The sequence below is a fragment of the Bos indicus genome, chromosome 12 (genome assembly GCF_029378745.1).
Source record: "Bos indicus isolate NIAB-ARS_2022 breed Sahiwal x Tharparkar chromosome 12, NIAB-ARS_B.indTharparkar_mat_pri_1.0, whole genome shotgun sequence".
Lineage (NCBI taxonomy): Eukaryota > Metazoa > Chordata > Mammalia > Artiodactyla > Bovidae > Bos > Bos indicus.
Genome location: NC_091771.1, coordinates 1898064 through 1924866, shown reverse-complemented (window position 1 = coordinate 1924866; position 26803 = coordinate 1898064). Strand labels below are relative to the sequence as shown.

The 26803-nt window shown below is 42.1% G+C and overlaps 1 pseudogene; it reads right to left on the bottom strand.

Moving 5' to 3' along the window:
• Nucleotides 1-402: 402 nt before the first annotated feature.
• LOC109566966 (ubiquitin carboxyl-terminal hydrolase 10-like) overlaps nt 403-26803 on the bottom strand; it is a 101289-nt pseudogene continuing 74888 nt past the window's right edge.

Here is a 26803-nt window from a genome sequence, read left to right as displayed (position 1 = left end):
GGTGAGGAATGAAAGTGTGATGGATTTAAAAATTTATCTTTTTTAAGGAAAGATAAAATTCATTTTCACAAATTTACAATTGTTGTTGCTGGTGCAGGACTTACTCTACTATGTAATTAGACCTGGAATCAAATGCAAGTTACCCTTCTTACTCAGAAATCACTATTATTTCAGAAATGGGTTTCTCATGTATTTTCTTGAATCAAGCGACAGTCTGTTTCACCAGATGATTTTGATTTGGAAGCTAGAAGTCAGTGGAAGCTATGCTGTGCACAAACCACAAGGCGTCTCCTTTCACTCTAGCCCATTTTTGCGATAAGGATAAAGAGTCTGTCCTTTAAGAGCCACTAAAGAGAAGAGGGGAGGTGGTGAGAGCGGAGCCTACAAGCAGCCTAGGCGCGGCTACAGCAGGTCCACGCAACTGTGGCGCGCGGAGGTGGGCTGCGAGCTCTGCGGTGGGCGTCGCTCCTGCTGCTGGCTGATGGCCTTGACGGTCCGGCTGATCACCGTGACCATCTGGCTGATCATCCTGACAGTTGGGCTGATCACCGTCACAGTCTGCTCGTCAGTGTGCCGCCAGCCCTTGAGCCTGATCTGGGAGATGTCCTGTGGCAGCCCATGGCGCTGCCGCAGTGGTGGTAGACCACTGCAAACAGCCTATAGGCTCTGTGGCATTTAAAGTTCTTATTTTTAAGCCCCGGAGAGAGCAGTCTTAGTTACTCATTTCCAAGTCCGCAGGATATTCAGCATTTCTGATGAGCTTCTGACAGCCCCCAGTCTTGTACACGAACCGCTGGAGGTGCAGCAGGAGCATAAGACGGAGCTTTTCCAGAGTCATTCTCCAGCTGATCTCCACCTCTTGTTCAGTTTTGGTGGTGTCACCCTGGACAGACTCTCTGGCCACCAGGCTCCCCAGTGCGTTCTGGACAGTGCATATCTTGTTGGACTGGATTTCCAGATGCAGATTGAAGAACAGCTGCCCAGTGGCAGACTCTTGAACTCTGCTGGTAAACCACAGACCTGATGTGTCCACCAAAAAATGCCAGCGATGGGGGTCTGAACAAAGGCCACCTGATGAGTGACTGTGGTCTTGTTTCCGGGGCCTGCTTACTCCCACTTGTCCTCACTTCCTTCTTCTGGTTCTTCCTGCTCCTCTTTGTTCACTGAGTGGCTTTTGGGTCCACTGGAAACAGTAAGGTTTTCATTATTTGGTGATAGAAGTTTCTTTTGGTTCTGCATTTCCTCATGGAGTCCATTTAGAATGAAACCTGAGTACTCCTCAGCATCTTCTTGCCCATCCTTTTCAGACAGGCTCCACTTGATCACCGTCAGGAGTCTACAAATATAAGTGGGTTCAAAGGCAGCTCTGGGGCAGATATCCCTCATGATTTTATCCCTAAGACCTTGTCTGGGTTTTGGAGGTACTGGCATATTAGTAAACTCATTCATTAGCTAAACAAAGCTGTCTGTCATGGGTGTGGATGTACAAGGGCTTTGCACTTTTAAATACAGGGGAATGAACTTCATCAGGTGATATACTGGTGGGCAAGCTACCAACGCCTGCAGTGTGGCTTTGATGTAGCACCAATTTCCTGTGTAGATCAGCCCACAGGGTTGCAACGACACTGGTTTATGAATCAGGGTGGTGTTCTCCAGGAACTCTGCAATCTTTATGGCTTCGGGATCCTCTGAAACTGGAACCAGCCCTTCCTTGACTTCTGCCTGCTTTTCAGAGATGAAGGGAGATGTGGTGGAAGGGGAATTCTTAGTTTCCACAGAAACCACAGGCAAGGAGGAAGAATAGAGTTAGAATCATGAAAAAGACTGGTCCATGACTTGGTGGGCTGACTGGTGGGCACCGTGCCCACTGCAGAGGCTGGGGCATCCACAGGAGGTGGGGTGCTCTAGGCCTTGCTGGGGCCGAGTTCGAGCTCTCCATGGTGTGCAACTCCACCCCACTGGCAGCTGTGCCCTCAACCAAGGATTCAAGTATTTGTCCCTTAGCGACTCCAAGGCTCTCAGTAGTCTCAGTCCCCATGGAAGGCTGAGCCACAGCTGTCCTCAACAGGGTGTCCCTGCTGGGATTCAGCCCTGGGGCAGCCCTCAAGCTGCTCTGCAGTCCTGGCCCCGCCGTCCAGGGCTCGGGGAAAGCCTCAGTGAGGCGCGGCATCACTGACAAAGTCTGTGGTGTCCTGAGAGCTGCCCCAAGTCTGGGGGTGGGGGCGCTGAGGGCACATTCCCCATCAAGTCTGCATCCTTGGCGCCTACACTGTTGCAGATTGCTGGGCCAGGTGACCACCGACCAGGCCTTCTGCCGAAGGCCTGCCCTCGGCACTTTCAAGTGACTGTGATATCCAGGAGGAGGTTTTTTCTTCTTTTTGCACTCCCTTTCTCCTGCACAGTTGCACTTATCTCATATGCTAGCAAAGTAATTTAGGATTTCTATTTCTTATAGCTGGACACAGCTTATCTGATACAGTGATATATGAAGGCTATTTCTATTTTTAATTGTCAGAAAGTCTCTGATTTATTACAAATTCTCAAGAAAGATTATTTGTATGACGTATTGTTCAACGAATGTTGTAAAGTACTTTTCTAATGAAAGGAAATCTGCAATCTAATCTTATAAAACAACAGCAAAAAAAATCAGTTTAGGAATAATGTATTAAGTATTTTTTTCTTATCTTAGAATGATATATATTTCCTATTAATGTATTCTTCTACAATTCAAGTTATATATTAATATTAAAACCTCAATGGAATTAATTTTTTGAACTCTCATTTGACAGAAAAAATGCAAATTTTGAAAGTTTATGTCCTATCCTTCCTTTAACTTTGAGTCATTGTATGGACTGAAAATTAGGTCTAGGAAAAGAAGAACTAAAATGGACTGGAATGGGTGAATTTAACTCAGATGACCATTATATCTACTACTGTGGGCAGGAATCCCTTAGATAAGGTAAGAAGAGGTTAATCATCTTTCTGAGACTACACACCTGGTGGGAGGGAAGGAACTAATACAAAAAGCTCCTGATTTCTAGATTAGCATTCTTATATTCTTCGTACCACCTCCTCTAGTGTTCCAGTAGTAAATAAAATTAATTTGAAGTATTAACTTTCATTGTATTTTAATACATCAGTTTTCTCAATTATATTAAGATATCAATAGCATATTCAAAAGCAGAGACATTACTTTGCCAACAAAGGTCCATCTAGTCAAGGCTATGGTTTTTCCTGTGGTCATGTATGGATGTGAGAGTTGGATTGTGAAGAAGGCTGAGCGCAGAAGAATTGATGCTTTTGAACTGTGGTGTTGGAGAAGACTCTTGAGAGTCCCTTGGACTGCAAGGAGATCCAACCAGTCCATTCTGAAGGAGACAAGCCCTGGGATTTCTTTGGAGGGAATGATGCTGAAGCTGAAACTCCAGTACAACCAGAAGGAGATCAGCCCTGGAATTTCTTTGGAGGGAATGATGCTAAAACTGAAACTCCATTACTTTGGCCACCTCATGCGAAGAGCTGACTGATTGGAAAAGACTCTGATGCTGGGAGGGATTGGGGGCAGGAGGAGAAGGGGACAACAGAGGATGAGATGGTTGGATGGCATCACTGACTCGATGGATGTGAATCTGAGTTAACTCCGGGAGTTGGTGATGGACAGGGAGGCCTGGTGTGCTGTGATTCATGGGGTTGCAAAGAGTTGGACACGACTGAGCAACTGAAATGAACTGAACTGAACTGAATATTCATTCCATTGTACATATGCACTACAAATTCCTTATCCATTTGTCTGTTGATGGACATCTAAGTTGCTTCCATGTACTAGCTATTGTAAACAGTGATGCAATGAATATTGTGTCTCAGGAGGGGCAGCGGTGAGGAGATACCCCTCGTCCAAAGTAAGGAGCAGTGGCTGCACTTTGCTGGAGCAGCCGTGAAGAGATACCCCACATCCAAGGTAAGAGAAACCCAGTCAATAATTTTGTCATACTTTGTTATGCAGCAGTAAATAACCAATACAGTGCCCCTTCCTCGAAATCATGACACAAGCTCTTTTTAGATCAAGGTTGGGAGTTGTTATGTATGACTGTGTTCTAAACTGCTCTCAAAAAGTATCTGTTCTTGGGCTTGCCTGGTGGTGCATTGGATAGGCGTTTGCCTGCCAATGCAAGGGACATGGGTTCGATCCTTGGTCCAGGAGAATTCCACAGGTTGCAGAGCAACTAAGCCTGCGCGCCACAACTATTGAGCCTGTGCTCTGTGTCCTGGGAGCCACAACTACTGAGCCCACAGGCTGCAGCTACTGAAACCCATGTGACTAGAGCCCATGCTCCACAACAGGGGAAGTCACACCCAAACACTGCAACAAAGAGCAGCCCCCTGCTCACTGCAATGCCCTCCAATCAGACATCACGCTCTGTTCATTTCCATATTAATGTGATGTCAATTCCTGTTTCTGTCTTAGGCTCTTTCAAGATGGTCTTGATGACTCCTCACATCTCTGCAGTGCTTCAAAATTAAATAAGATGATATTGAACCTGCATATCAGTTTTTTCATCCAAAGAATCAGTAGAATGTGAAATATTTAAGCCAGAGATAGAGTTGGTGAATGAGCCCATGAATCCTTTAGGAGAACCCTCTAAGTAACTGCAGGTAAAGCTGCCCAGCTGGCTTATTCTGCTTGGGTTTCTAAGATTCCTATGTCCTGGCCAACACCTCCCACACATGGATACCCACTCACATGCTCAGTTTGACTCACCCTGGTCAGAGCCCTGGGTCCCCATGCAGGGTCTCCCACCAGCTCCGGGATCTGTCTGTTACCTTGCTCCAGCCAGACCTGCTCCAGGAGACTGGACCCAGCCCGCCCTCTCTTGAGTGCTGACACTGGTAACATAAGTTATAGCAGATAGTACCTGCTTCATCTCTCTCATGTAACCAAAGGGTCAGCCAGGGCTTCCTCCCTCTCAGACAGTGGGAATTCCTACCCACAGGCCAGTGCCTATCTGGACCCTCCCTTTGGTTCCCCACAGCCTCTACTCCTGTCAGAAGGTTTAACATCCATCTCTCCCTTTACACCAGTTTCTACAAGAAATCCAACCAAATGAAATAGGCTGTGATGGTCTGTGGATTTTTACTTCATGCTGGGAGGGTCTGGAAACATGAGGGTCTCCATGCAGCTGTCACTGTCTGGGCCCCTCTGCCTTTTCACCGCCTGGTGTCCTCTCAGGGGACCCGATGTGCTGAGCACACTCCAGTCTGCCCTGGTACTCACAGCAGGGCCTCTGCCAGGAGTTCTGGGTTATGAAGTTTCCTCTTTCTCATTATACTTGCTTTGGATACAGTTTCTAGAATGATCCGGTCTGATATCTTATAAGTTCCTCTTCTCAACTATTCAGCTGCCTTCCCCCAGTAGCAAAAAGTAACACACTGGTTTCCTTGGTGTGTGTGCCCAGAAGTGGGATTGCTGTGTTGTATGACAGTTGTATTTAAGTTTTTTAAGGAATGTTCACACTATTCTCCAGAGTGGCTGTACCAGTATGCATTCCCACCAACAAAAAGATTCCCCTTTCTCTACACCTTCTCCAGCATTTACTGTTTGCAGACTTTTTGATGGCAGCCATTCTGACCAACATGAGATGATATCTTATTGTGGTTCTGATTTGTATTTCTCTAATAATGAGTGATGTTGAGCATCTTTATATGTGTTTATTATAAAGGCTCATTTCTATAAACATGTTCTATGTAATCTACTCTACTTATAATTCCAAATTGGTAACTGTTTTTGATTTGTAATAGTCTCTTTCAAATATTTCTATTTCAAATTATTTACTAGGATCAGGTAGAAAGCTTCCATATGGATGAGTTTTAATTAAAATACCCGTGTGCCATGCACCGGAAAAGCATATTTTAAAGAGAAGTGCAAACAGACTATCACAATGAAAAAAATTCCCTCTTTCTGGTGGCTAGAAACAGGACTAAGATGAAGCATGATTCTAAAACCAGCAATGTTTTTCATAGATCATGAGATTATCATTAACAACATTCTTATTACAAATGCCACTGTGATGTTCTTGCTTGTAGTGTGATAAGGGCTGCATCAGCAGGGTTGGTTTTGTGGCGTGAAGTGCTTAGTGTTCCATTTGCCCTGCAGGGTCTTCTGTGACAAACATGCTTCATCCATCCAACAACCAAAGTCAGCCATATGCAAATGTGGGCAACACTGATGATTTTCTACATATGTTTCTGAATATTAATAGATAAATGTTATATTTATTTCCTTTAATCTATTGTTGGTTACTTTTAGCTCTTTTTTCATCTCCTCCACAACAAAAACATATACTGTAAATGACTATTAATTTGGGGCATTTTCTTAGTAAATTCTTTGTCTTCTCTAAAGTTAAAAGGCAATAGTAGCACTTAACCTTTGGCTTAAAAAATATGATTCAATCGAGTTAAACTGCTGTTCTCCCAGAACTTAAAAAGTAAAATACCAATATAAATATGTGGTAATTATCACCAGAACTGTTCATTTTTAACTATTAAATTTAAACAAAGAGCCATTGCTGTTTGTTCATGCAAAACAAACAGTGCCTGCTTAAGATCTTTTTGATTAATTTGTCTCTCTGTGTGCAGATCCAAGAGAAAGCATCGCCTTGGCCTCAGCACACACATCTATGAAATGGAAAAAACTTTGCTGTCCCAGTCAATTGTTAGGATTTTCCCAAAGCAGGGGTTTAGTGGTAAACAATGGAGTGGGGGGAAGTCCAAATCCTGGTGAACAGGCCAACATACCCAGGGTCTGGCAAATGCAGCCTAGTTCTAGGACCGGCATCAGGAAAAAGGAGGTGCTTTGCTATTGGTCTTCCCTAGTGACTCAGTTGGCAAAGAATCTGCCTGCAATGCAGGAGACCTGGGTTTGATCCCTGGGTCAGGAAGATCCTCTGGAAAAGGAAATGGCAACCCACTCTAGTACTCTTGCCTGGAGAATTCCATGGACAGAGGAGGCTGGCAGGCTATGGTCCATGGGATCACAAAGAGTCAGACATGACTTTAAGACTAACTTTTGCTTTTTGCTATTGCGGGAAGGCAGCTGAATAGGTGAGAAGAGGAACTTATAAGATATCAGACTGGATCATTCTAGAAACTGTATCCAAAGCAAGTATAATGAGAAAGAGGAAACTTCATAACCCAGAACTCCTGGCAGAGGCACTGCTGTGAGTACCAGGGCAGACTGGAGTGTGCTCAGCACATCGGGTCCCCTGAGAGGACACCAGGTGGTGAAAAGGCAGAGGGGCCCAGACAGTGACAGCTGCATGGAGACCTTCGTGTTTCCAGACCCTCCCAGCATGAAGTAAAAATCCACAGACCATCACAGCCTATTTCATTTGGTTGGATTTCTTGTAGAAACTGGTGTAAAGGGAGAGATGGATGTTAAACCTTCTGAGAGGAGTAGAGGCTGTGGGGAACCAAAGGGAGGGTCCAGATAGGCACTGGCCTGTGGGTAGGAATTCCCACTGTCTGAGAGGGAGGAAGCCCTGGCTGACCCTTTGGTTACATGAGAGAGATGAAGCAGGTACTATCTGCTATAACTTATGTTACCAGTGTCAGCACTCAAGAGAGGGCGGGCTGGGTCCAGTCTCCTGGAGCAGGTCTGGCTGGAGTGAGGTAACAGACAGATCCCGGAGCTGGTGGAAGACCCTGCATGGGGACCCAGGACTCTGACCAGGGTGAGTCAAACTGAGCATGTGAGTGGGTATCCATGTGCGGGAGGTGTTGGCCAGGACATAGGAATCTTAGAAACCCAAGCGGAATAAGCCAGCTGGGCAGCTTTACCTGCAGTTACTTAGAGGGTTCTCCTAAAGGATTCATGGGCTCATTCACCAACTCTATCTCTGGCTTAAATATTTCACATTCTACTGATTCTTTGGATGAAAAAAACTGATATGCAGGTTCAATATCATCTTATTTAATTTTGAAGCACTGCAGAGACGTGAGGAGTCATCAAGACCATCTTGAAAGAGCCTAAGACAGAAACAGGAATTGACATCACATCAATACGGAAATGGACAGAGCGTGATGTCTGATTGGAGGGCATCGCAGTGAGCAGGGGGCTGCTCTTTGTTGCAGTGTTTGGGCTTCTCATTGTGGTGACTTCTCCTGTTGTGGAGCATGGGCTCTAGTCACATGGGTTTCAGTAGTTGCGGCCCGTGGGCTCAGTAGGTGTGGCTCCCAGGACACAGAGCACAGGCTCAATAGTTGTGGTGCACAGGCTTAGTTGCTCTGCAACCTGTGGAATTCTTCTGGACCAAGGATCGAACCCATGTCCCTTGCATTGGCAGGCAAACACCTATCCAATGCACCACCAGGCAAGCCCAAGAACAGATACTTTTTGAGAGCAGTTTAGAACACAGTTATACATAACAACTCCCAACCTTGATCTAAAAAGAGCTTGTGTCATGATTTCGAGGAAGGGGCACTGTATTGGTTATTTACTGCTGCATAACAAAGTATGACAAAATTATTGACTTAAAACAATATTTGCTATTTCACAGTTTGTATGGATCAGAAACTTGGACATGGCTTACTTAATTGAGGCCTCTGTTTCAAGGTTTGCAATCAAGGTACCAGCTGGGCTGCAGAACTCTCAAGGCTCAGCTGGTGAATATCCAGTTCCATATTCACTCATTTGATATTGACAAGATTCAGTTTCTTGTGGATTGTTGGCCAGAGGAAGCCCTCAATTTCTTGCAATGTGGGCCTCTTCCTAGGGCAACTGACAACATGGTGTCTAGCATTTATCAGAATGAGGAAGAGAGAGCAAGAGGAGACAAGCAAATCAAAAATTGGAGTCTTTTATAACCTAGCCTTGGAAATGGCATTCCATCATTTGCTAGCACAGGTCACAGGTCCAGCCCACTCTCCAGAGTCCAGCCCACCCTCACACACACATAGGTGGAGAGTTGGGGATCAGTTTATAAGCTGTTTAGCACAAGCAGTAAAACACAGAACAATGAGCTCCATTAAAAATCTTTCAATCTGGGGAAACATCAAAGGTGGGTTCTGAAGTTGTAGGCAAAGGGGAGCGTGAAAGCCTGGGTAAAAGGAGATTCCTTCTGTTTAGGCATCAACAGTGAGGGAATGAGAACATATTCCAGAAGGTGGCAAAGTAGAAACACTGGTGGGATTTCTCAAGAAACATGTGAGACATCTGCTGGGCAAAGAATTATAAGATTAAAATCCACTTTGCTGTTAATGGTTCATTAATCAGAATTCTTTTGCATCTTGAAAATCTAGGAGGTTAGAAGTCACAGCTGGATGCAGGCTCTCTCCACAAGGATCTTATATACAGCTTCTGATAGTTTCCAACTCTCATCCTCCTGTTTAATAATCCCCCAATATTTCTGTCTGTAACATACACCAAGCCACAAAAGGACTGGTTGTCCTAACTTCTGTTACATGCCCACTACACAGCACCATCACTTTGCCAACAAAGGTCTGTACAGTCAAAGTTATGGTTTTTCCAGTAGTCATGCATGGATGTGAGAATTGAACCATAAAGAAGGCTGAAGTGAAGTGAAATGAAAGTAGCTCATTTATGTTTGACTCTTTGTGACCCCATGGACAATTATACAGTCCATGGAATTCTCCAGGCCAGAATACTGGAGCGGGTAGCCATTTCCTTCTCCAGGGGATCTTCCCAACCCAGGGATCGAACCCAGGTCTCCCACATTGCAGGCGGATTCTTTACCAGCTGAGCCACAAGGGAAGCCCAAGAATACTGGAGTGGGTAGGCTATCCCTTCTCCAGCAGATCTTCCCAACTCAGTAATCAATCAGGGTCTCCTGCATTGAAGGCGGATTTTTAAGAACTAGGCTGAACACTGAAGAACTGATGCTTTTGAACTGTGGTGTTGGAGAAGACCCTTGAGAGTCCCTTGGACTGCAAGGCGATCAAACCAGTCCATCCTAAAGGAAATCAATCTTGAATATTCATTGGAAGGACAGATGTTGAAGCTGAAGCTCCAATATTTCAGTCACCTGTTGTGAAGAGCTGACTCATTAGAAAAGACCCTGTTGCAGGGAAAGATTGAAGGCAAGAAGAGACAGGGACAACAGAGGATGAGATGGCATCACCAACTCAATGGACCTGAGTTTGAGCAAGCTCTGGGAGATGGTGATGAACAGGGAAGCCTGGAGTGCTACAGTCCATGTGGTCACAAAGAGTCGGACAGGACTGAGTGACTGAACAACAACAACAACAGCAGAGCCAATCATTGTGTCCAGGAGGGTGCAGTGTCATGACTGGCCTACCTGGAGACTCATCTTACTTGTAGAACTAAAGGCTGAGGGCACTGCTTGCAGTCATTCATACAGTCCCCCCAGATATTTCCACTTTCCTTCCAAGCACACAGTAGGGTTGCAATTCTCTTTCATTGGGATAACTCATGGCCATGTGACTTTGACCAATGAAAGGGAGCAGAAGGGATGGATGTCACTTAAAAAAATAACATTCTTATTGAGATGTAATTCACAAACCGTAAAATACACTCTCTTCAATTGTACAGTTCTGTGGTTTTCAGTATATTCACAGAGTTGTTCATTTATCTTCTCCATCTGGTTCTGGGAAGTTTTCATCACTCCAAAGTGAAACCTAATGTTCAGCAGCAGTTGCTATATCACCAGCCCCTGTCCAATGCTAATTTATTTTCTGTCTCTACAGACTTACCTATTCTGGATGCTTCATACAATGTGTGGCCATTCATGACTGGCTTCTTTCAATGAACATAATGATTCCAAGGTCATCCCAGTTGTAGTATGATCAGTATTTCACTCCTTTCTATGGTGGAGTAATATTTCAGTGTATGGATTTACTGCATTTTGTTTATCCGTTCATTCACTGATGGACATTTTGGTTGTCTCCACTGTTAGCTGTCATGAATAATGCCACTATGAACATTTGTTTACAGGTTTTTGTTCTTTTCATTTGTTTTGCATATATACTCAGGAGTGAGATTGCTGGGTAATGTGGTAACTCTATGTTTATCTTTTTGAGGAACTGCTAAGCTGTTTTCTAAAGCAGCTGAACTATTTTACATCCCCACCAGCAGTGTATAAGTGTTTCAGTTTCTCCACCAACACTTATAATTTTCTGTCTTTTAAATTTAACTATCCTTGTGGGCACCTTGTTGCGATTTTGGTTTGCATTTCTTTAATGACTAAAGATGTTGAATATCTTTTCATGTGCCTGTTGGTCATTTATACATTTCTTTGGAGAAGTGTCTTTTTAAATCATTTGCCCATTTTTAACTGGATTGTCTTTTTATTGTTGAGTGTTGAGTTCTTTATATATTCTGGATACAGGTCCCTTGTCAGACATACTATCTGCATATATGTTCTCACATTGCTTCGCTGTCTTTTTACTTTCTTGAAGATCAAAGTTTTTCATTTTAATGAAGTCTAATTTTATTTATTTTTTTCTTTTATGTCATAAAGAAGGAAACATTTTTGTTAGTGTCATACATACCTGAGATCATGAAAATTTAATCCCATTTTAAGAGTTTTATAATATTAGCTTTTTCATTTAATTTTGCATGTTACTTTTACATTTTTATTTTATATTTAGTTTACATTTAGGTCTATGATCCATTTTGGATTAATTTTTCTATACAATATGAGGTAGTTATTCAACTTTATTCTTTTTTATGTGAGTATGTAATTATCTCAACACCATGTTAAAAAGACCATTTTTCAAATTGATAATAAGTGTAAAGATTTAACTCTGGGTTCTCAATTCAGTTTTATTGATGTTTAGACTTCTGCTAGTAAATATGTGTACTTCCTTAGTAAGTTTTTCAAAGAATAATTTTTAAGTAATTTTATTTATTTATTTGTTTTTGGTTGCACTAAGTCTCTGCTGTGTTGCACAGTCTTTCTCTAGTTACAGGGAAGGGGCTACTTTTTGTGTGGTGAGCTGGCTTCTCACTGCAGTGGCTTTTCTCCTTGGAGCACAGGCTCTAGGCGTGAGGGCTTCAGTAGTTGCGGCGTGCAAGCTCAGCAGTTGTGGCACACCAGCTTGGTTTTCCCACAGCATGGGGAATCTTCCTGGCCAGGGACTGGGCCCATGTTCCCTGCATTGGCAGGTTGATTCTACCCACTGTGCCACCAGGGAAGTCCATCCTTAGCAAGTTTGAAATCAGTGCACATTTGCCACACTTTATTTCCCTGCTTCTTCATTGCTCCAGATAAGGGCTGAAATAGTAGCCCGAGTTCCAGAGGAAGGAGAATGTGGAGAAAAGCACTCCAGACACGGTGTGAGTGAGAATTCAACTTTTGCTTGAATTTACTAATATCCAGGATTACGTGCAGGCCTGTTCTGAAAAATTCAACACTAAAATTGACACTCCACATAGAGGGAGGGTGAAGACCCCAGAAAAGTCTGAAGAAAGAAAATGAGGAAGCATGCTGGTCAAGCGAAAATTCAGCTATAGTTTTAAACCCCAAAGGCTATGAACTTGAAATAAGTGTGTTTTATATTTTTTGATGTAACCTGGGAAAATCTCAGTTATCTTACCAATATTAACACTAAAAACTGATTACTATGTCCTGGGTACTGGGGTAATAGGGACTCGGTGTGTAATATGGCATTTCTACCCTCAGGATCTTACATTCTAATTGGGAAGGTTGAATGTATACAAGGAATACAAAGAAGCATACAAGCTACATAATAAGTGATGGTAGAGAGATTTAAGAAGAAAATCTTGGATGATTAAGAAAGATTTCATTGTGTTATGATTTAAGTTGTTCCTGCAGGGAAAAGAAGGATTTAGACCATCAAGAAGGAAGGTGTATAAAAAGTGAGCAGAGGGGCATACAAAGTAGTGCCAACTTACTTGGGAGACAATTAATAAATGTATCAGTTTACCTGGAAAAACAAAATCTTTTGAGAAGTTATCGGGAGAAGAGTTTGGAGGGAAAATTGAAGAGTCTGTGAATGACTAGTCTAAGTTTTATTCTGAGGTAGCGGAAAAGCATAAAAACATTTTTGGAAGAAAAATTACGTTTTTGTGAAATTAATCTTATGGCACTGACATTAGAAAAAGAAAAGGTACATCTACTTCATCACCTCTGAAATGACTGTAGACCAAGGCCACTCTTTAATGTATCGAGTAAATTCATCATTACAGTCTTGCAGAGATTTGGAAGTGTCAATTGCTTAACTATTGTTGTCTAAGCTAGAAATATTTCAGGCTACTGTAACAGATTACCATAAGCTGAAATTTTGGAATTGGATTCTCTCAGTCATGACATCACCAGATGGTCAATACCGAAATCAGATTGATTATATTCTTTGCAGCCAAAGATGGAGAAGCTCTATACAGTCAACAAAAACAAGACCGGGAGCTGACTGTGGCTCAGATCATGAACTCCTTATTGCCAAATTCAGACTTAAATGGAAGAAAGTAGGGAAAACCACTAGACCATTCAGGTATGACCTAAATCAAATCCCTTATGATTATACAGTGGAAGTGAGAAATAGATTTAAGGGACTAGATCTCACAGACAGAGTGCCTTATGGACTATGGACGGAGGTTCATGACATTGTACAGGAGATAGGGATCAAGACCATCCCCATAAAAAAGAAATGCAAAAAAGCAAAATGGCTGTCTGAGGAGGCCTTACAAATAGCTGTGAAGAGAAGAGAAGTGAAAAGCAAAGGAGAAAAGGAAGATATAAGCATCTGAATGCAGAGTTCCAAAGAATAGCAAGGAGAGATAAGAAAGCCTTCTTCAGCTATCAATGTAGAGGAAAATAGATCAAAATAGAGGAAAACAACAGAATGGGAAAGACTAGAGATCTCTTCAAGAAAATTAGAGATACCAAGGGAATATTTCATGCAAAGATGGGCTCGATAAAGGACAGAAATTCTATGGACCTAACAGAAGCAGAAGATGTTAAGAAGAAGTGGCAAGAATACACAGAAGAACTGTACAAAAAAGATCTTCATGACCCAGATAATCACAATGGTGTGATCACTGACCTAGAGCCAGACATCCTGGAATGTGAAGTCAAGTGGGCCTTAGAAGCATCACTACGAACAAAGCTGGTGGAGGTGATGGAATTCCAGTTGAGCTATTTCAAATCCTGAAAGATGATGCTGTGAAAGTGCTGCACTCAGTATGCCAGCAAATCTGGAAACTCAGCAGTGGCCACAGGACTGGAAAAGGTCAGTTTTCATTCCAATCCCAAAGAAAGGCAATGCCAAAGAATGCTCAAACTACCGCACAATTGCACTCATCTCACACGCTAGTAAAATAATGCTCAAAATTCTCCAAGCCAGGCTTCAGCAATATGTGAACCGTGAACTTCCAGATGTTCAAGCTGGATTTAGAAAAGGCAGAGGAACCAGAGATCAAATTGCCAACATCTGGTGGATCATGGAACAAGCAAGAGAGTTCCAGAAAAACATCTATTTCTGCTTTATTGGCTATGCCAAAGCCTTTGACTGTGTGTATCACAGTAAACTGTGGAAAATTCTGAAAGAGATGGGAATACCAGACCACCTGACCTGCCTCTTGAGAAACCTATATGCAGGTCAGGAAGCAACAGTTAGAACTGGACATGGAACAACAGACTGGTTCCAAATAGGAAAAGGAGTACATCAAGGCTGTATATTGTCACCCTGCTTATTTAACTTCTATGCAGAGTACATCATGAGAAACGCTGGGCTGGAAGAAGCACAAGCTGGAGTCAACATTGCCAGGAGAAATATCAATAACCTCAGGTATGCAGATGACACCACCCTTATGGCAGAAAGTGAAGAGGAACTAAAAAGCCTCTTGATGAAAGTGAAAGAGGAGAGTGAAAAAGTTGGCTTAAAGCTCAGCATTCAGAAAATGAAGATCGTGGCAAATGGTCCCATCACTTCATGGGAAATAGATGGGGAAACAGTGGAAACAGTGTCAGACGTTATTTTTTTGGGCTCCCAAATCACTGCAGATGGTGATTGCAGCCATGAAATTAAAAGACGCTGACTCCTTGGAAGGACAGTTATGACCAATCTAGTTAGCATATTCAAAAGCAGAGACATTACTTTGCCCACAAAAGTCTGTCTAGTCAAGGCTATGGTTTTTCCAGTGGTCATGTACAGATGTGAGAGTTGGACTGTGAAGAAAGCTGAGCACTGAATAATTGATGCTTTTGAACTGTGGTTTGGAGAAGACTCTTGAGAGTCCCTTGGACTGCAAGGAGATCCAACCAATCCATTCTAAAGGTGATCAGTCCTGGGTGTTCATTGGAAGGACTGATGCTGAAGCTGAAACTGCAATAGTTTGGCCACCTCATTGAAGAGTTGACTCATTGGAAAAGACTCTGATGCTGGGAGGGATTGGGAGCAGGAGGAGAAGGGGACGACAGAGGATGAGATGGCTGGATGGCATCACCGACTCGATGGACATGAGTTTGAGTGATCTCCGGGAGTTGGATAGGGACAGGGAGTCCTGGCGTGCTGCAATTCATGGGGTCGCAAAGAGTTGGACATGACTGAGCGACTGAACTGAACTGGACTGAACTGAACTCTTTGTGACCCTGTGGATTGTAGCCTACCAGGCACCTCCATCCATAGGGTTTTCCTGGCAAGACTACTGGAGTGGGCTGCCATTTCCTTCTTCAGCGGATCTTCCCAACCCAGGGGTCGAACCCGGCTCTTCTGCACTGCAGACAGGCACTTTACCGTTTGAGCCACCAGGGAAGCCCATAGACTGGGTAGCTAATAAACAACAGAAACTGATTTCTCACTGTTCTAGAGGCTGGGTAGTTCAAGATCAGGGTGCCAGGATATTCAGTGCCTGATGAGAGCTCAGATCCTGGTTCATAGATGATGCCTTCCCACATGGCAGAAGCAGAGAGAAGGGGTCTGGAGCCTTTTTTATGAGGACAGTAATCCCATTATGAAGGTTTCACCCTCATGACCTAATCACTTCCCAGGGGCTCCAACTTCAAATACCATCACATTGGAATTAGGATCCAACATATGACTTTTGCAGCAAAACAAACTTTCTGTCCATAGTGATTACTGTCTAATAAAGAAATTTTCTGTATTGGATAGTATAGTCCAGTGCCTGAATGATAATATGTATCAAAATGGTTTTAAAAAGTACATGCAGAGTGTGAGGCTTTAAATTTTTGGATCCATCAGGGCTTGCAACTGATTCTAGAGACAAATAGTAAACTTTAATAGTGAAGGAAATCAAAGACTCAACCATCTGACGGTGGCATTTCTGAGCCATTTTGAGTGAGAATTGGCAAATATTTCCCCAACTGTCAAGTCTAAGAAACATGCAGATTCTGTGTAAGTGAATACAGCAGTGAACCTGTGTCTCTGTTAAAGATAAATAAAATAAGCTGATTTTAAATTTCTAAAGGGAACTTCAACCACCTGCTAAGTTGTAGAATTTAATTTGCAGGTTGAATACTTGGCAATGTGACACTTCTTTCATAGCTTATTTTCTGTTTTAATGAAAATGTTCACAATGCTTTGGTTCCATCTGTTAGAGAGAGTGAAAACAACTAACCGCTTTTCAAACAACAACAACAAAAAATACAGCTTTCTAGAAAACTATATCTAGTACTACCAAAATGTAGAGTTATTTGTAAATTTTAAACTTCTGCCTCACTTCTAAAAAGTGTTGTAATTCCATTGCATCTTGGACTGAACATATAAATAATTTATGCAAAAATTTTAAATTTAAATTATTCCCCCACACTCCAAATGCAAACAAATGCTTTCAAAGTTATTGTGACCATGAATCTTATTGCAGCAGATTTCAGATTTTCATTATAACAATTTGTAAGCAAATATTTGGTTATTTTTATAAGCCACAAATCTGGCTGGGGGAGAAAATGATATGTAATACATAAAAACTGTGCATACCACAAAGTATGTTTGTTGTTACGTTTCCAGATTGGAGATAACAATAAGCTATAATACAACAGCCTCCCTACTTTACTGATTAAATTTCCATAGCTTTTTTCCTCGGAGTAGATCAAAGTTTTATAACATTTCAACAAGAGTTATTTCTCAGTCGGAACTCCAACATTTACCATTGTGTTGGCATGTGGTAGGCACAAAGTACACGTTGGTTGAGTCAAAGACATGCAACAGTTGTCAATGTTATATCAAGGAAAGGCAATGAGGGTGAGACACAGAGGGGAGAACAAAATGGAAGGAAAAGAAAAGAAGCAGAGGGTCCCCCAGTCTCTGTCCCATGGAATCACCTCGGACTTTGGCTTCGGGTTTTTTTTTTTTTTTTTAATTTTAACTTCGAAATGCTCCCTGTTGTGCCAGGTGGAGGACTAAGGTTGAGAATGACCCATTGGTGACAGCATGGGGGTGTCCGTCCATTAGCTCTGTTATACTTGCAAAAATGTAGAGTTAGGAAAGTCTCATTTTGTGAGTCAGTCTTGCATTTGATTCAAGATGTCCTGGCTTTGTTTCAGTTCAGTACGTGTTGAGAATTAGTCTCACTGAATACCAGTTTTAGGTATTTGAGTTTAAGCCTAGGCACTATAAAAGTCAAGACTCTGAGACCCATGAAGTTGAATAACCAGCTAATTATCCACTGAACAGGAAATATATTTTATTAATGTAAACTAAGGAACTACTTACTTTAGAACATCCCAAATTCTATATAATTTTAAAGTTCAAATAAAAAGAAAATAAACAATAAATTTACTCTTTTACTGAGTCAGTTCCTAATGATAACAAAAGTTATGTCTCATTGCCAAGAGGTAAATACTTGGTAGTGATGTCTAGGGTTGAGGACTAGGTTCTAATCACTTAATGCTTGGAAACATTTTACAATCTGTTTGATCTCAAATATCCTCCTCTGAAAAATGGGTATAATAATTATCCTATCTGGTTCGTAGAATTCTGATAGGATGAAGATAAAAATAAGAGCATGGGTCAAATTGTGAGCATGGGTCAAAGTGTTTTGTCAATTGTATGCTGTTAAAGTAACGTATCTTTGGCAGTGTTGTTGCTGTGGTTTTAGTTGCAACACTCTGAACCTTTCCATAGGAATCAACTGCAGGGAAATCTCACTCATTGAAACTGTTGATCAGAAAAAGAAACGTATACAAAATTGACTAAAAGATACTATGGAAAAAAGATAAAAGTGATTCTTGATATAAGAACAGAATGCTTTCCAAAAATAATGTCACAGAATAGTTGATACCTGGTAGTAAGCACTTCATGGTGAATATTTTTTAATTGTAAAGGAAATAATTATTTCTGTGAAATACACCACAAAGAAATTAATAGCTTACAGTGAACGATGTCGGATCCATGATCTCGGAAGAAGATTTGGCTTTGGGACCAGGGACCAGGCTTGATCACTCAAGAGCTTTTGTGTAGCAGAGTTTTATTAAAGTGAACAAAGGATAGAGAAAGCTTCTGATGTATACATCAGAAGGGGGATGGAGAGTGCCCCTCCTCGGTAATCTTAGCAAGGGAGTTACATATTTTTTCAATTGGTTATTACAGTAAATCAAAAGAATGTCTCAAGGTTGTAAGAGTCTTACCAGATCCACTCCCACAATATACATTTTAAGATAACAGGATTAATCAGAAGGGTCTTAAGAAGGAGAAATATTTCCTCAAGCAGAATACACAGTTGTTATTAACCCTTAGTACAGAGTATAAGATGAGTTGTTTTGTTGTGTAATCATCAGTTCTGGGCTTAAAGAAAAAAACATTTTATGTGATTAAGATGAAGGAATGTAGAAACAAAGTTTGTCCTTTTCTCCTTCTCAGGAGTCCCAGATCCCTTTCTCCTCCTCAGGGACCCCAGATTTCTTATCAACCTACTTAAGAACTGACTCTCTCAAAATGAACTTAGTTGAGTACAAAGATCTTGAGCTCACCTCCATCCATGAGTACATCAAAATTACAACTATTTATAGAGCAACTGTGTGATCAGATTGGCTAGTTTTCTCTGATTATGGTTTCAGTGTGTCTGACCTCTGATGCCCTCTTGTAACATCTACCATCTTACTTGGGTTTCTCTTCCCTTGGACATGGGGTATCTCTTCACAGCTGCTCCAGCAAAGCGCAGCCACTGCTCCTTACCTTGGACGAGGGGTATCTCCTCACAACCGCCCCTCCTGACCTTGGATGCAGAGTAGCTCCTTTTGGCCCTCCCCGCCTAGCTGCCGTTCCTTGGATGTGGGGTTGCTCTTCTCGGCCACTGCCCCTGAACTCAGACGTGGGGTAGCTCCTCTCGGCTGCTCCTGTTCTGCAGCCTGGCACTTTCAGTCACCGCCCCTGACCTTGGGTGAGGGGTAGCTGTTCTCGGCCACGCTTCTGTGTGGTCCATTGCAGCCGGCGGTCCACAGAAAACTAGCCAATCTGATCACACAGACCACAGCCTTGTCTAACTCAATGAAACTAAGCCATGCCCTGTGGGGCCACCCAAGATTGGAGGGTCATGGTGGAGAGGTCTGACAGAATGTGGTCCACTGGAGAAGGGAATGGTAAACCACTTCAGTATTCTTGCCTTGAGAACTCCATGAACAGTATGAAAAGGCAAAATGATAGGATACTGAAAGGGGAACTCCCCGGGATGGTAGATGCCTAATATGTTACTGGAGATCAGTGGAGAAATAACTCCAGAAAGAATGAAGGGATGGAGAAAAAGCAAAAACAATACCCAGTTGTGGATGGGACTGGTGATAGAAGCAAGGTCCGATGCTGTAAAGAGCAATATTGCATAGGAACCTGGAATGTCAGGTCCATGAATCGAGGCAAACTGGAAGTGGTCAAGCAGGAGATGGCAAGAGTGGACATTGACATTCTAGGAACCAGCAAACTAAAATGGACTGGAATGGGTGAATTTAACTCAGATGACCATTATATTTACTACTGTGGGCAGGAATCCCTTAGAAGAAATGGAGTAGCCATAATGGTCAACCAGAGTCTGAAATTCAGTACTTGGATGAAATCTCAAAAACGACAGAATGATCTCTGTTCATTTCCCAGGCAAACCATTCAATATCACAGTAATCCAAGTCTATGCCCCAACCAGTAACGCTGAAGAAGCTGAAGTTGAATGGTTCTATGAAGACCTCCAAGACCTTTTAGAACTAACACCCCAAAAGATGTCCTTTTCATTATGGGGGACTGGAATGCAAAAGTAGGAAGTCAAGAAATGCCTGGAGTAACAGGCAAATTTGGCCTTGGAATACGGAATGAAACGGGGCAAAGGCTAACAGAGTTTTGCCAAGAGAATGCAGTGGTCATAACAAACACTCTCTTCCAACAACATTGAAAAGACTCTACACATGGACATCACCAGCTGGTCAACACCGAAATCAGATTGATTATATTCTTTGCAGCCAAAAATGGAGAAGCTCTATACAGTCAGCAAAAACAAGACTGGAAGCTGACTGTGGATCAGATCATGAACTCCTTATTGCCAAATTCAGACTTAAATTGAGGAAAGTGGGGAAAACCACTAGACCATTCAGGTATGACCTAAATCAAATCCCTTATGATTATACAGTGGAAGTGAGAAATAGATTTACGTGACTAGATCTGACAGATAGAGTGCCTGATGAACAATGGACGGAGGTTCGTGACATTGTACAGGAGACAAGGATCAAGACCATCCCCACGGAAAAGAAATGCAAAAAAGCAAAATGGCTGTCTGAGGAGGCCTTACAAATAGCTGTGAAAAGAAGAGAAGAGAAAAGCAAAGGAGAAAAGGAAGATATAAGCATCTGAATGCAGAGTTCCAAAGAATAGCAAGGAGAGATAAGAAAGCCTTCCTCAGCTATCAATGTAGAGGAAAATAGATCAAAATAGAGGAAAACAACAGAATGGGAAACACTAGAGATCTCTTCAAGAAAATTAGAGATACCAAGGGAACATTTCATGCAAAGATGGGCTCGATAAAGGACAGAAATGGTATGGACCTAACAGAAGCAGAAGATATTAAGAAGAGGTGGCAAGAATATACAGAAGCACTATACAAAAAAGATCTTCATGACCCAGATAATCACGATGGTGTGATCACTCAGCTAGAGCCAGACATCCTGGAATGTGAAGACATCCTGGAATGTGAAGTCAAGTCGGCCTTAGAAAGCATCACTATGAACAAAGCTAGTGGAGGTGATGGAATTCCAGTTGAGCTATTTCAAATCCTGAAAGATGATGCTGTGAAAGTGCTGCACACAATATGCCAGCAAATCTGGAAACTCAGCAGAGGTCACAGGACTGGAAAAGGTCAGTTTTCATTCCAATCCCAAAGAAAGGTAATGCCAAAGAATGCTCAAACTACTGCACAATTGCACTCATCTCACACACTGGTAAAGTAATGCTCAAAATTCTCCAAGCCAGGCTTCAGCAACGTAAACAGTGAACTTCCAGATGTTCAAACTGGTTTTAGAAAAGGCAGAGGAACCAGAGATCAAATTGCCAACATCCGCTGGATCATCGAAAAAGCAAGAGAGTTCCAGAAAAGCATCTATTTCTGCTCTATTGACTATACCAAAGCCTTTGACTGTGTGGATCACAATAAACTGTGGAAATTTCTGAAAAGGATGGGAATACCAGACCACCTGACCTGCCTCTTGAGAAACTTATATGCAGGTCAGGAAGCAACAATTAGAACTGGATATGGAACAACAGACTGGTTCCAAATAGGAAAAGGAGTATGTCAAGGCTGTATATTGTCACCCTGCTTATTTAACTTCTATGCAGAGTACATCTTGAGAAACGCTGGGCTGGAAGGAGCACAAGCTGGAATCAAGATTGCTGGGAGAAATATCAATAACCTCAGATATGCAGGTGACACCATCCTTATGGCAGAAAGTGAAGAGGAATTAAAAAGCCTCTTGGTGAAAGTGAAAGAGGAGAGTGAAAAATTTGGCTTAAAGCTCAAGTCAGGAAACTAAGATCGTGGCATCTGGTCCCATCACTTCATGGCAAATAGATGGCGAAACAGTGGAAACAATGTCAGACTTTAATTTTTTGGGCTCCAAAATCAATGCAGATGGTGATTGCAGCCATGGAATTAAAATATGGTTACTCCTTAGAAGGAAAGTTATGACCAGCCTAGATAACATATTGAAAAGCAGAGACATTACTTTGCCCACAAAGGTCTGTTTAGTCAAGGCTATGGTTTTTCCAGTGGTCATGTATGGATGTGAGAGTTGGACTGTGAAGAAAGCTGAGCGCTGGATAATTGATGCTTTTGAACTGTGGTGTTGAAGAAGACTTTTGAGAGTCCCTTGGACTGCAAGGAGATCCAATCAGTCCATCCTAAAGGAGATCAGTCCTGGGTGTTCACTGGAAGGACTGATGCTGAAGCTGAACTCCAATACTTTGGCCGCCTCATGTGAAGAGTTGACTCATTGGAAAAGACCCTGATTCTGGAAGGGACTGGGGGCAGGAGGAGAAGGGGACAGCAGAGGATGAGATGGCTGGATGGCATCATCGACTCCTTGGACATGAGTTTGAGTGAACTCCAGGAGTTGGTGATGGACAGGGAGGCCTGGGGTGCTGTGATTCAAGGGGTCACAAAGTGTTGGACACGACTGAGTGACTGAACTGAAATGAACTGATAGAGCAACTATTGATGAGAAAGATGGAAATCTATCAGAAAAGATATTCAACGAAAGATATAAAGAAGGAATCATAACGGGACACATAGGAAGGGTGGAAATGCAATATGTGTACCACGATGTAAAAATTGGTCCAGCTGCGTCTGACATTTTGCAACTGCATGAACTGTAGCCCACCAGGTTCCTCTGTCCGTGGGATTCTCTAGGCAAGAATACTGGAGTGGGTAGCCATTTCTTTCTCCAGGGGATCTTCCAGACGCAGGGATCAAAGCTATGTCTCTTATATCTCCTGCATTGGCAGGTGGATTCTTTACCATGTGCATTACCTGGGAAGCTCATCACACTACAGTCAGCATCTATACTCCTAAGAGGGCAACCCACAATAAGAGGATAATTACAATTGCAGAGGATCTCCCAAAGGAAAAGTGGGTCCAAGTTCCACATGAGATTCTCCAGTCTGAGGGTCCTGAACCAGGAAAAATGATCCCCCAGAACATTTAGCTTTGATGGCCAGGAGAGCTTACTTTCAGGAGAGCCATAGGTTGTTGGAAATAGAGACTTCACTCTTAACGGGTACACACAAATCCTTGAGTGCTCTGGGAGCCAGAGTAGAAGCATTGGTGGTTTGAAAGGGTCAGATACCTGCTAATCTTGCACAGTCTCCCATAGATGCAGGAAGGAAAGGGAGCTAACCTAGGGAAAAGTTGTTGGAGGCAGCCATTTTGAGAGCTTGTTCACCACAGAGACCCTGGTGCTGGCAAGGGCCATTTTGGAATCCTCCCTCTACCTTAGGAGCACTGGGACCCAGCCCCTCCCAGCAGCTTCTTGGCTCAAGCACTGTAAATGCTTCAGGTCAGGCAAATTGCTGGGTGGAGACAGTACCAACTACACGAGGCAGGGTGACCTAAGACTCTCTAAGCTCATGACCACGCCAGGACACCACGCTGTCCACCACAGTGGCCAGGATCTGACTACACACGCAACAGCATGAACGAATCTGGAATATTATGCTTAATGAGATAATTCATACAGAGAAACACAAATAGCCTATGTTATCACATATATGTGGGATTTGAAAAGTAAAACAAAAGGATTAATATCTCAAAATAGAAACCGATTCACAGATACAAGGAACAAAGCAGTGGTTACCACTGGGAGAGAGAAGGGAGAGGATCAAGATGTGAGAAGAGAATTAAGAGGATAAAGCTATTATGTGTGAAACATAAGCCACAAGGATATATTATACAGGACAAGGAACACAGCTAATATTTTATAATAACTTTAAATGGTGTATAATCTATAAAAATTGTGAATCACTATGCTGTACACTTAAAATGTTTACAATATCTTAAGTCAGCTATAATAACAGAGAAACCACGAAGGAGCACTATATGTGAGTATTTTTAAGGTAAAATAAAAAATGCAGGATGATATGGCAGTGCTTTAAAAAAATAGAAAAAGTAATAAAAAATAAAAAGGGTAATAAGCAATAAAACATATCCAATGGATCACTGAAGAAATAAAAGAAGAAATCAATAAATATATAGAGACAAATGACAATGAAAACACGATGACCCAAAACCTATGGGACACAGGAAAAGCATTTCTAAGAGGGACATTTATAGCAATACAATCTTACCTCAGGAAATAAGAAAAATCTCAAGTAGACAACCTAACCCTAAACCTAAAGTAACTAGAGAAAGAAGAACAAACAAAACCAAAATTAGTAGAAGAGAAGAATTCATAAAGAACAGAAGAAATAAATATAGATAAAACACACACGCACACACACAAAACAATAGCAAAGATCATTAAAACTAAAAGCTGGTTCTTTGAACATTTAGTTGCTTCCATGTCCTCAGTTCAGTTCAGTCGCTCAGTCATGTCTGAATCTTTGGGACTTCATGAATTGCAGCAAGCCAGGCCTCCCTGTCCATCACCAACTCCCAGAGTTCACTCAAACTCACGTCCATCGAGTCGGTGATGCCATCCAGCCATCTCATCCTCTGTCATCCCCTTCCCATCCCGCCTTCAATCTTTCTCAGCATCAGGACCTTTTCAAATAAATCAGTTCTTAGCATCAGGTGGCCAAAGGATTGGAGTTTCAGCTTCAACATCAGTCCTTCCAATGAACATTCAGGACTGATTTCCTTTGGTATGGACTGGTTGGATCTGCTTGCAGTCCAAGGGACTCTCAAAAGTCTTCTCCAACACCACAGTTCAAAAGCATCAACTCTTCGGCGCTCAGCTTTCTTCACAGTCCAACTCTCACATCCATACATGACCACTGGGAAAACCATAGCCTTGACTAGATGGACCATTGTTGGCAAAGTGATGTCTCTGCTTTTCAATATGCTATCTAGGTTGGTTATAGCTTTTCTTTCAAGGAGCAATTGTCTTTTAATTTTATGACTGCAGTCACCATCTGTAGTGATTTTGGAGCCCCCTAAAATAAAGTCTGTCACTGTTTACACTGTTTCCCCATCTATTTCCCATGAAGTGATGGGACCAGATGCCACCATTTTAGTTTTCTGAATGTTGAACTTTAAGCCAAATTTTTCACTCTCCTCTTTCACTTTCACCAAGAGGATCCTTAGTTCCTCTTCACTTTCTGCCATAAGGGTGGTGTCATCTTCATATCTGAGGTTACTGATATTTCTCCTGGCAATCTTGATTCCAGCTTGTCCTTCATCCAACCCAGCATTTCTCATGATGTACTTTGCATATAAGTTAAATAAGCAGGGTGACAATATACAGCCTTGACATACTCCTTTCCCTATTTGGAATCAGTCTGTTGTTCCATGTCCAGTTCTAACTAGTGCTTCCTTACCTGCATACAGATTTCTAAAGAAGCAGATTGGTGGTCTGGTATTTCCATCTCTAGCACAATTTTCCAGTTTGTGGTGATCCACAAAGTCAAAGGTTTTGGCATAGTTGATAAAGCAGAAATAGATGTTTTTCTGGAACTCTCTTGCTTTTTGGATGATCCAGTGGATGTTGAAATTAGATCTCTGGTTCTTCTGCCTTTTCTAAAACCAGCTTAAATGTTTGGAAGTTCATGGTTCATGTACTGTTGAAGCCCGGCTTGGAGAATTTTGAGGATTACTTTGCCAGCGTGTGAGATGAGTGCAACTGTATGGTAGTTTTAATATTCTTTGGCATTGCCTTTCTTTGGGATTGGAATGAAAACTGACTTTTTCCAGTCCTGTGGACACTGCTAAGTTTTCCTAATTTGCTGGCATATTGAGTGCAGCCCTTTGACAGCATCATCTTTTAGGATTTGAAATAGCTCAACTGGATTTTCATCACCTCCACTAGCTTTATTCTTAGTGATGCTTCCTAAGGCTCGCTTGACTTCACATTCCAAGATGTCTGGTTCTAGGTGAGTGATCACATCATCGTGGTTATCTAGGTTATGAAGATTTTTCATACAGTTCTTCTGTGTATTCTTGCCACCTCTTCTTAATATCTTCTTTTCTGTTAGGTCCATACAGTTTTGTCTTTTATTGTGCCCCTCTTGGCATGAAATGTTCCCTTGATATCTCTAATTTTCTTGAAGAGATCTCTAGTCTTTCCCATTCTGTTGTTTTCCTCTATTTCTTTGCATTGGTCACTGAAGAAGGCTTTCTTATCTTTCCTTGCTATTCTTTGGAACTCTGCATTCAAATGGGCATATCTTTCATTTTCTCCTTTCACTTCTTTTCTTTTCACAGCTATTTATAAGGCCTCCTTAGACAACCATTTTGCCTTTTGCATTTCTTTTTCTTGGGAATGGTCTTGATCACAGCCTTCTGTACAATGTCACAAACCTCTGTCCATTGCTCTTCAGTCTATCAGATCTAAGCCCATAAATCTATTTGTCACTTCCAATGTATAATCATAAGGGATTTGATTTAGGTCATACCTAAATGGTCTAGTGGTTTTCCCTACTTTGTTCAATTTAAGTCTGAATTTGGCAATAAGGAGTTCATGATCTGAGCCACAGTCAACTCCTGATGCTGTTTTTGCTGACTGTATAGAGCTTCTCCATCTTTGGCTGCAAAGAATATAATCAATCTAATTTCGATGTTGACCATCTGGTGATGTCCATGAGTAGAGTCTTCTCTTGTGTTGTTGGAAGAGGGTGTTTGCTATCACCAGTGCGTTCTCTTGGCAAAACTCTATTAGCCTTTGCCCTGATTCAT